General features: G+C 44.3%; 1 protein-coding gene across 2 annotated transcripts in view; it reads left to right on the top strand.

Moving 5' to 3' along the window:
* Positions 1-575: 575 nt before the first annotated feature.
* Positions 576-11,358, top strand: part of SPTBN1 (spectrin beta, non-erythrocytic 1) — a 199,817-nt gene continuing 189,034 nt past the window's right edge. Inside the window, exon 1 of one of the 2 annotated variants that reach the window (XM_058684092.1) lies at positions 576-797. The gene's annotated coding sequence lies outside the window, so the exon portion shown is untranslated. Of the gene's footprint in view, positions 798-1,385; positions 1,514-11,358 lie in introns of those variants that run through there. The other variant, XM_058684093.1, reaches the window with a different exon arrangement.

Genomic DNA, 11,358 nt, shown 5'->3' with positions numbered 1-11,358 from the left:
TCTCTCAACACTCTCCAGCGCGTTCCAAACGCCAACATCGCGGGCGAAAAGAGGCTGCACAAATCACGTAGAAAATTAGGCTGCCCCTTTCTAAAGCGATAATCAAATTAGCCTCAAATTAAACGTGAAATTGGCCCTCGCCGGCTGTGGGGGACAAAGCCCCCATTGTCCCTTCGCCCGGGTAACGGCGGCGGCGGTGCCCACCCAGGCCAGGCCAGCCTGGCGGGTCCCCGCGGCATATGACGAGGTAGGCGCCGGGCCGGAGGAGAGCCTCAGCTGGGGAGTGCGTGGACGCGCCGGAGGTTCGGCTGGCGCGCGCTGCAGGCGCTGGGTGGGCGGCTGCGGGGCTCCCGACAGGCGCCGAGGGTAGGAGAGGGAGGAACTGAGGGAGGGAGGAGCGGTGAGCGGAGAGGAGTGTGGAGGGTGTGCGGGAGAGAGCGTGTGCGCGCGCGTGTGTGTGCGCGCTCCCGGCGCCCGCGCGCTCTCTCTCCCCGCCCCTAGCCCCCTCCCGGCCCGCTCCCTCCCCTCCTCCCCCCGCCCCGCGCTCCCGCCCAGCCCCCGGAATCAGTGCAGCTGTTGCCGTGCAGGCTGCGGATTCCTCCAGTCCCTCCCTCGGCCGCCTCTCCGCCCGGAGCGAGCGCGCAGCCCCGCGCAGCAGCGCCCACCGGTCCCGTCCTGTGAGCCCCGGCCCCAGCCGCGGACAGCCCCGCGGAGTCGCCTCCCGGCCCACCCGCCCGGCCGCCGAGGAGCGGGAGGAGGACGGGACCCCGGCGCCCCCACCCCCTTATCCTCGGGAGGTAGGTGGGGGGCCTAGGCTGGAAGATGCCAACTCACTGGGGCTGCCTCCCGGGCGGGCTCCTGGGCGGCGGGAGGACAGGAGGAGGGGCGCGGGCCCAGGCCCGGAGGACGCCGCTGCCCCGCCAATGCCCTGCGCCTGGGGAGCGGCGTGGGGGCAGGGAGACTGCGGAGCAGGGGCGGGGGCGGCGCGGGGAGCCTTGATCTCCAGTGCTTATTAGTACGCGGGCTATGCGGACAGGGGCGGCAGGCTCCGCAGTGAGGCGAACGCAGCTCCCCCGTGCGCACCGCGGCCGCCCAGCCCCATCTTCGGACGCAGCGGCGCGGATTCCTCCCTGCCTCCGCCGCCTACTCCCTCCAGCTGGGCGCAGCGGCCCCTGGTGCGGGGGTGGGTGCGGAGTGGGCAGCACTCGGGGCGTATTTTCGGGTGCCCTCCCTGCGGCCGGGGCTGGTGGGGAGCGGGGGCGGCGTTGACAGGGACGGGCTGTGTGCGTAACGGTACGGGGGATGCGGCCAGGCGTGGTCCCCGCTGCGCTGCGCTGCAGCTGAACCGGAGGCGGCGGCCGGGCGCCCCCCCCCCCCCCACGCCCTTCCCGGCGCCCGCCCCCCGCCCTCCCTGCCGTCCCCACTCTCCCAGGGCTGGGCGTGAGCCGCCTCGGGGCGCGGAGCGGTGGCGGCGCCGCCCGCCCTTCAGCTCCAGCCACCGGCTCTTCAACAGGTTTGTATCAGCGCGGTGACCCTCCGGGCTGGCCTTTGGGGTGGTGGGCTGGAAGCCCCTCTCGTCTTCATCTCTCACACCACGCCCGCGGCCCTCCTTTTTGGGGGGAGCCTTCTCTTTGTTTTTGTGAGAGGAGAGATGCCAAGTGCCTGCCGTCAGATGGGGAGGGGAGTGTTGTGGATGTCAGTATACGAAACCAAGTCCGTTATTTTTCCAGTCAAAAGCAGGGCCACAGAGCGAGGAGAGGGCGAGTGTGACGGTGCTTCAACAGAGGAGAAAAATGGATTCGGTGGGGTTTATTTGGGCGGGGATGTGCTTTTTTGGCAAGATGGATGGCTCCCAGTGCCCTCGCCGTGATGCAGCACAATGCAGCAGTATCGCAGCTTCCCCTGGTTCTCGCTGCCGGGGCTTGGCACGGCCACTCGGCGCCTGCGGCCCCCGCCCGGCCCCACCCAGGCCCGGGGCTGCCCTTGGCCGCGGCTGGGAGCTGCTTCTACCTTGTCATGCTGCTTCAGCTGGATGTGGCGTCAGGAGGACCAGGTCACCTAGCAGTGAGGGGGGAGTCTGCTGTTTGGGGTGAGCCCTCCCGCCCCGCCTGTCGGGCTGTGCTGGGAAGAAGGGGCGTCCTGCAGCGTCAATGCAGGCTGAGGGAGCCGGCCTGCGGTTGCGGACGGGAATCTGATCTTCGACCCAGGGACCTGAGCCGTAGGGAGGGGCTGCAGGGAGGACAGGCCCGGGGGTGTACAGAGGCAGTGGTGCAGTCAGTATTGGGAGTCGCAGTGTTTTCTGTGCATTACCCATAATCTGTGACTGCAACCCAGCTATCCATCGATTTCTTCATATGTGAAAAGTTGATTAATTGGAGCTTCACAGCGATGACATTACAGTTCCTCTGTCTTTGGTTAATACTAAGAATATGAATCTTTCCTATAGGAAACCATTTTTTTGAAATGAAATGATTGGTGTGTTTTAGTTCTTACGTCTCTGAGACATTTCTAAAAATACTAACATTCAGTAAGTTGTTTTAAAAAGGAACGTATTTTTTGATGGATTAAAAATTGTTTCTTTAACCTGTATTTGCTGTATTTCCATCATTTGCTTTTTTCTGTAAATCAAGTACAGTTGCATATTTGGATTCTTTACTAAGGATTATTAGGTAAGTGAGTGTCATGATTGTTGGTCAGTTGGTATTCAGATTGATTTAGATAGCCAAGTTAAGTGTACAGTCATGACTAATGGAATTATCATGGTAACTGACTGCACTTGTGTTTGTTTATATGTATTTTTTGCATACATATTTTTTGCAGATGTGGCTGGGGAGGGAGACCAAGAGAAAGGGGAGACCACCAAGGCCTCGGTGGCTGGTATTTGGTCAGAGGAGATGATTCCCAGTGTCCTCATCTGTTTAGTCTGGGAACATTGGGAATTTCTCTTCTAAATGCTGCTTCCACAATTCATTTATTCAGTGTGCGATGGCAAATGGGATACATCTAAATGTCACCCCAGGCTCTTCTAAAATGTTTAAGTGAAAAAGAGAATTTCAGTATGCTAACTGGAAGGGAAGGTCAGTGTTTCAATGCAAGGGCGTATCTACTTTTATTTTTAAAAACTCTAATGAATCCAGCTGAGTGGCATTTGATTTTATGGGGCTCTTCAGAGGAGAACTGAATTTAAATTGTGTGGTTTATGTGCATTATTTTGAATTTCTCTAATAGACGGCCATTAAGATACAGAATTTTTTTTTAATTTGGATTTCATCGTTGCTCTGGTTGTATAAAATTGTGATGCCTACGGATGGTTGGGAGTATTGTTTCCATGGATTATCCAGACATTTTGGATTTATTATGTTGTAAAAAAATATCCTGTGTTGATGGCACAGGGGGTTTAGCTGTTCTGACGTACACACCAGGTGCAGAATTCTGTTAGGTTATGCTCTTTGTAACTCTGTCATCTCTGGACTAACCAAACCCTTCATCTGAGAGTAACATTGGGGCCATAAGGAAACTGCTGTCACTTGGCCATCTCCTGCTATGCAGGCTTTCTGTGCAGAGCATCTCTGGGGTGAGACTAGTAACAACAGTCTGTGATGTTGTAGGAGCAAGTGAGAAGACTTCGCTCTCTACTTGTGACACATCCTTAGCAGAGACTTGGCACTGGCATTTCCTTGGAAGAGTCTGAGTGGTTATTGAGTGCTGTATGAAAGCATGACTCTACGTGTAGAAGTACTATTTTGAGATGGAAGGATTTTACTACTACTAAACAAACAGACATGATGAGTGAATATTATTTGATGTGGTTTTTGTTAAAATAATAAGCTTTTCATTTTAAGAGCATATTCTTAGGAGTCTAAAGCTATACACACACATGTATATATACAGTGATGTGATGCTCCTTTAATTATTTTGGGCCCTGACCAACATCTGCATTATAATCAGTCTTTAACTAATGTTCTGTGGCTTTCCTTAGGGTAGTCCTGGTTTCTTCAATACTACTGGGAAACCATTTTTCCATTAGGAAGGGACTAATATGTCTTCTGGAAAGACTACTTCTATAGGTTTGTGGAAGTGAGTAAAACCCCTCATGGGTTTCTCTTGTAAATTTTCAGTCCTTGCTGTCTCCCAAAGCACCTTTTCTTTGCAAAAGACCTAGTTTAGTATTCTTGATTTTTCTTTTTTTTTTTTTCTAATGTTTTGTTTTATGGGGGGGGGGGGGGGCGGGGCAGAAAGAGAGGGAAACAGATCATCCCAAGCAGGCTCCCTGCTGTCAGTGCAGAGCCCATGTGAGGCTCAAACTCACAAACTGTGAGTTCATGACCTGAGCCGAAATCAAGAGTCGGATGCTTAACCCACTGAGCCACCCAGGCACCCCTTCTTGATTTTTCTGATAACAGTAATCCTGTACCCAAGTTTATATAGTGTAGGAGTAGTATCATCAATTTCTGTATCTTAGTGGGTAAAATGAAGCTATCCCAGTTAGAGGCACCCATACTTCTGTTTTTAGACATTACCCAAAAAGGCGTTTTCATAATGTATTGATATGGTATGGTAGTAAGGTTTGTGGAACAGTAACATCAGGAGTTATAAATACAGATTCTTAGAGGTCTCATTCCAGATCCACCCCATCAGAATTTGCATTTTAACTAGACCCCTAAGTGACTTGTATGCATGTTAAATGGAGAAACTGCTCTACTTCTTCAGCTAAGGGACCTCTGTATCACAAGGTTCCTTCTGGTATCTTTCTTTTGTCTTTTGCTAAAGTATCAGCACGTTTTTCCCTTTGTGTTATTAAGTGGTATTGAAGAAAGGGATGCACTGACTGTAAATCACTTAATACAGGAGTGCATTGTAAAGTTCTTTAATCTTTAGGTGGAAGACCCTTACTTTTTGTAGTTTATTTAGGTTAGTCAAGTTTTTTAGTTCTTTTCTAGAACACTTCTAAAGCTGGTAAACAATATGCCCTCCCTGTCTAGAGAAAAAGGCCTTGGCTTTGAGACAGCAGAACTAGAGTCTGGAAAGCTTGCCTGAGTGAGTGCAAGGTGTCCCCTCTGGTCCCTTTGCTCTCCTCTGACTGACATCTTGTTTTCTGTTGTCAGTTACTTCTGGTATGTTCAGTGTCCTGCCCCTCTGGTCCATTGCCTTCTTGAAGTTTTTTATTAAGTGATTTGTACATACAAAATAATGCTCATAAAAGATATGTTACAGAATCATAAACCAGTGGACACTCACACAAGCACCACCTAGTAGAGGAAAAACCTTATCATTGTACATTCATAGTCCCTTGAGTGATTCTCTGTCATCCCATCTGAAGCAACCACTGTCCTGAGTTTTAGGCTTATCCTTCCCTTGTTCTTCTTTATGGGTTACCCTTTAAAGTTTTTTAATATTAGTATGTTTTTGAAGTTTATGTAAAAGGAATGATACTTCATGTATTTTTCTGTGTCTGGTGAACTTTTATTTATTTATTTATTTTTAATTTTTTTAATGTTTATTTATTTCTGAGACAGAGAGAGACAAGCATGAGTGGGGGAGGGGCAGAGAGAGAGGGAGACACAGAATCTGAAGCAGGCTCCAGGCTCTGAGCTGTTAGCACAGAGCCTGATGCGGGTCTTGAACTCACAGACTGTGAGATCATGACCTGAGCCGAAGTGGGACACTTAACTGACTGAGCCACCCAGGCGCCCCTCTGTGTCTTGAACTTTTAGATTAACATTTTATTCCTGGGATTCATTCATTTTGTGGCTGTGGTTCATTCATTTTTACTGCTGTATAGTATTCCACTACAGCTTATTTATTCCTTTTACTGTAGATAGAGATTTGGATTGATCCCAGTTTTTTGCTCTTACAAAAAGGCTGCTGTGAATGGGTCTTCTACATGTCTCTTAATACATGTGAGGAGATAGATTTAAACATACATACACATATTATCTGCCTCTCTGAGGAATGTAATTTGCTGGATGATAGAGTATGTGGATTGTCAACCTTACTAGATATGCCAAACTATTTTTCCCAAGTGGTTGTACTGTTTGTGTTCCTACTAGTAATGTATGTGTTATGATTAGTGCACAACTTTGCCACTACTTCATTTAATAGACTTTAAACTGTTGTCTAGTTGATGTTTATGAAATGTCTCGTAGCGCTTTTTATTTGCCATTTCCCTGATTACTGAGGTTAAGTATCTATTTATATTATTGGCCATTTGGGTTCCTTCTTTTGTGAAGACCCTGTTAAGTCTTTTGCCTGTTTATCTTTTAAATTTGTTTCTTACTGTTTTGTAGGAGTTCTTTATGTAGATTGCTTCCTAATCCCTGTGGATTATATGTGTTGCAAAAATTGCCTCCCAGTTTGTGTTTGTTTTTAAAAACTCTTCTTAGTTTCTTTTGATGAACAGTCGTTCATAATTTCAGTAGTGTCATAATCAGTTTTTGTCCTTTAAGGTTTATGAGGATAATTTTGTTATTGCAGAAGAATTTTTTTCAGTTGGGAAAGAGCATGAGTTTTGGAGTCAAACAGATCTGGGCTCAGATCCTAATGCTATTCTGTATTGTTCATGTGGCCATAGCTAGGTTCTAGCCTTGGGCTAGTTCGTTACTCTTGAAACCAGTTTCCTCATCAGTAAAATTGAAATGTTAATGCTTCCTCATACAGTTGTGAGACCACAGTGTATGGTGCTAGGAACATAGTAGGTATTCAGTTAATAACAGTTCCTTTACTTTCTCTTCAAACTGCCTAAGCTGTATGAGCCACTAACTTCTTTTAAATGCTTTCCCCAAACTACCTTAATATTTTTATGTCAAAAGAGGTATTAAACAGCTTATTCTTTTATTTTTTAAAAGGCTGTTTTACCAATGGAATTTATGTATTGATAAGCACAGGTTGTACGAGACCACTTACTAGAAACTCTTTGTCAGCTCAGGTTCCTGTTCTTGAAAGTAGTATGATAGTTCTTTTTACCAAGAAGCATTTATACTACGCTTTTCCCTTTGCTGCATCTCTAAGATTACTCTTCAGTATTAGTTTTTGATACGCTTATTGGATACTGGATAATAATTACTGGGTACCTTCTCTTGCTAGGGCTTGAAACTGGGTTGCAGTGATGGTGGTATGGGCTGGTTTAATGTTAAATAAGATTTAGTTCCTGAATCTAAGGACGGTATACTCTACTGAATAGAATATACTCTCTATACATCCACAGAAGATAAAAGACCTCTTAATGTTCTGGTGTGTGACTTTGGCAAGCCATTTACCCTTCTGTTCTCAGTTCTAAATTTGTAAAATGAAAAACTTAGATGAAATTATAGTGGGGGATAAAACCTGGCACATGAGTATCATTCCCTCTGTCCCTGGCAGACGTAGAAAATCAGCCCTGATACTTTTTCTGCAAAGTTGAGATAGAGCCTCAGTAACTTTCTCAATGCAGTGCTTCAGGCAGTGACTACCGGTTGATCAGATCTAATGCTTAATTTTTAAGATCCCATTTACCCCTAATATTCTGTGATGGTAAGATATTGGAGTGACACAGCACTCTGGAAGAGTTGAGAATAGAGTGGAACAGGAAGAAACCAAAAGCAGGGAGACAAGAAATAGGTGATTGTGGGGGTCTGAAGGTTAAGGGAGGAGGTTATGGTGATAGCCAAGGAAATGAGAAGGAGGGGAGAGAAGGGAGAAAGGCTGTGAAGGCCCAGTCCTGTGCCAGCTGTTTGTAGGGTACATGGATGGGAAGTGGAGCTAACTGGATGAGGAGCTCAGGTGACAAAGATTTCAAATTTGGATGATGACAAAGAGCATGGTTGGTGATGATGAGAGAAGTAGACCCAGGAAAGAATGGAAATCTGGTTGGTAAGAGAATCAGTTTTGTCTTTAAACATGTTGAATTTGAGGTTCCAGTAGAACCCTGAGTGGAGGTAATGGAGAAGTTGAGACACATCAGGGCTAGTGTGGCTGATGGGAGGCTGTTGGATGCAAGGGCCCCAAGTTTCAGGCTCTGGAGTTACACAACCTAGTGACTCCTTCTACAGGCTAAGTGACTTTGGGCAAACTGCCTTAACCTGTCTGTGTGCCTCAGTATCTCCATCTGCATGGTGGTGGTATTGACAGTACTTGTCAGAAAGGATCATTAAAGTTAAGTGAGATAATCCACTGCCCATTACAGTACCTTTGATTAGCATGAGACGTGGACATTTTGTCTCAATTTTATGCTTTCTTTCAAATAAATATTTTGATTTATTCAAAAAAGATATATCCTGGTAAACAATACCATCATTCAGATAAATAATGCTGAGTTCAATCTACATTAAACTTGTCCTTATGTCTGAATTATAGGTAAGGCAAACCTAACTAATACTTTTAACAAACAAGGAAACACTAAAATCCTACTATTCAGGGGAAAGGATATGAACAGATAGTTCAATAACTATAACTATATTGAATTATTCAAACTCACCAATAATACAAAACACAAAACAATCAGATTAATTTTTCCACTTTAATTAGTAGATAGATAATACTCTCTGGGATGCCATGAAATAGAAGCTCTGCATTACCTGTCAGGAGAATGTTTGGGTTAATACAAACTTAGTAGAAAACACTGGGTTATGTATATAACAGAAACCTTAAATGTTTATAATTTTTTGGAGTGAAATCCCACTTGCAGTTCTGTAACCTAAAGAAAGAAATAAAAATAAGGACAGAGTTGTTTTTTTTTTAAGTTCTTTAAAAAAAATATTTTTTAATGTTTATTTTTTGAGAGAGAGAGACAGAGTGTGAGAGGGGGCGAGGGAGGGCAGAGAGAGAGAGAGAGAGAGAGAGAGAGAGAGAGAGAGACACCGAATCCAAACCAGGCTCCAGGCTTTGAGCTGTCAGCACAGAGCCTGACGTGCGTGGGACTGGAACTCATGAACCATGAGATCATGACCTGAGCCAGACTCTTAACCAACTGAGCCACCCAGGCACCCCAAGCACAGAGGGTTGGTTGTTTTGTTTTTTTTTTTTAATTTTTTTTAATGTTTATTTATTTTTGAGAGAGAGAGAGAGAGAGAGAGTGAGAGTGGGGGAGGGGCAGGAGGAGGGAGTCAACAGAATCTGAAGCAGGCTCCAGGCTCTAGTTGTCAGCACAGAGCTGGACGTGGGGCTGGAACCCATGAACCAAGAGATCCAAGTCTCAAGTCAGACTCTTAACCTACTGACTCTTAACCCAGGCACCCCCACCCAAGGACAGAGGTTTCTAAACAAGGATTTTCTTATCAGTATTTATAGTGAAAAAGAAAACGGGACATACTCAAATAAATTTTGGCACAGGATTGGCTGGAATTCAATATAGTACTGGTTTGTTAAAATATTACTGAAATGGGAAAATGCTAACAATATCATATCCAGTGGAAATATCTTTATGCAAGGGTATATAATAGGGCTTAACTCCAGTTTTGTTTTATTAAATAAAAGACTGGAAGGAAATACATTAAAATATTAATGGTTTGCTTTGGATGGTGGGTTGATGGGTGATTTCCTTTCTTACAAGAAAGGAAATTCCAATGATGTAATGTTTCTCATTTTGAGTTTTGAAATATTTTATAAATAGAGAAGAGTACAGTAAATATAATAGACTACCATGAGGGCTGTTTTTAAATGATCAAAAAAGCAAGCAGCTTTTCATTTTAAGAAAGGAAAGAAAAAAAGCAAATGTGGCCACCTATAGATCATTATTAAAGAATAGTTTAAACTTCCAAAGGATTGCCTCATCTGTCCTTCTGTACACTTTTCTAAGGGCAGAGGAAAAATGCGTAAATCGGTATCTTCAGGGTATAGAGCTGAGAGGAAGTAGAGCATTCAGATGTGATGGCATACTAATGTGACTCTATACTAACCTGGGTCAGGTAGAAAGGTGGGGAAGACCAGGATTCTTTAGTGTTTCCAAAATGCACACTTGGGAAGAGAGGGCCCTGGAATTCTATGACATACTTTTCTCACTTGTAGAAACCCAGCTACTGCTGGGATGTAACCATTAGGCCATCATGTTTCCTTGGAATTGGTCAGAAATATGGATAAAATTCCAAGTGAAAATTTTAAAATAAAAATAACTCCAGATGTATATTACTTCCAATTAATGGTTTCTCACCATTTGGGAGTAGTGTAGGCTAAGAGTGAGAGGAATGAATTTTAATAATATCCTTCCTTCTTTGTATGAAAGGAAGTTCTTAGGTATGCATATGATTTATTGCATCTGTCTGTCACATAGGTGAGAAAGAGATGTATGTGTGATTGAGTAATCTCCACCATGAACGGAAGCAGAAGGCTATTTTAAGGCTTTGAAAGTGGGGAATTTTGTGGGAATAACATTTTGAAGGTGAATCTTAGGAATGAATCACATTGGCCTTCATCTTTGGTGGAAATGTTTGGAAGGAAATAGTACTTTTTGTTTCATGGTGCAAATCCCAACGGTATTGGTACTTTGTAAAGTGTAGCTTGTAGAAATGAACTGATTCACTTCCACGAGTTTTGTGTTTTTTTCTGCCATCGATTTTAAGTGGTTGATTGGGGAGGGTTTCAGATTAAATGTGCTTTGAGATGTGAAAGTAAGATGTTATAATTTCAAGATTACTTTGAAATTGACCCTTGTTTATAGGTGTCATAATCCCATTCTTAATAAACTCTAAACTATGAAAGTAAACACCTGAGTGATTTTTAAAGCCATTTGACATCTCTGATGTGGAATATGGAGCATCCTTGTTTTTGATGTTAGCATATAAACTTGAAGCCATTGGCTACGCAGTAAAGTCTGTATTAGAATATTATTACAAATTTTTATCCAACAGATGAACTAGGATGAAATGCAGAATGCTATATGTTAGCAGAATTTATTCTTTGGAGGTATATACGTATAATTAAATATATCTGTGCTTAGAATGTGGTTATCGCTGGTGATGGGATTGTGGAAGAGTTCTAATGTCATCTCCACATTTCCCAAATTTTTAGAGGTACCTAACGATAAACTCTTGCTCTTTATCAAAAATATCCTAATACCACCAATAAGCCTCATTTTAGATGGATAACAACTAATAAGTAAAATGACTGATCAGCCAAATATACCCTTTGCTATTCAACTTTTTTCTGTCAGAACTTACAGGAAAGCAGTATTAATACTAAAGATGTAAAGAGCACTGAAATTTTGAAAAGATTTTTCCATTCCGTATTTAAATATGCAGTTTATTAGAGCCTTGGCGTTTTAGTACTTCCGTAGAGTGTGGGAAAAATGTAGGAATTGGGCCACAAGGGAGCGGGTAAAAAACATCCTCCAGGAGATCAGCGTCTATGGCTACTGTCTCTGGCTCTGAGTTTCTTGTTGTTTCCTTA

The sequence above is a fragment of the Neofelis nebulosa genome, chromosome 9 (assembly GCF_028018385.1).
Source record: "Neofelis nebulosa isolate mNeoNeb1 chromosome 9, mNeoNeb1.pri, whole genome shotgun sequence".
Classification (NCBI taxonomy): Eukaryota; Metazoa; Chordata; class Mammalia; order Carnivora; family Felidae; genus Neofelis; species Neofelis nebulosa.
This window is presented reverse-complemented; position numbering and strand designations above follow the sequence as displayed.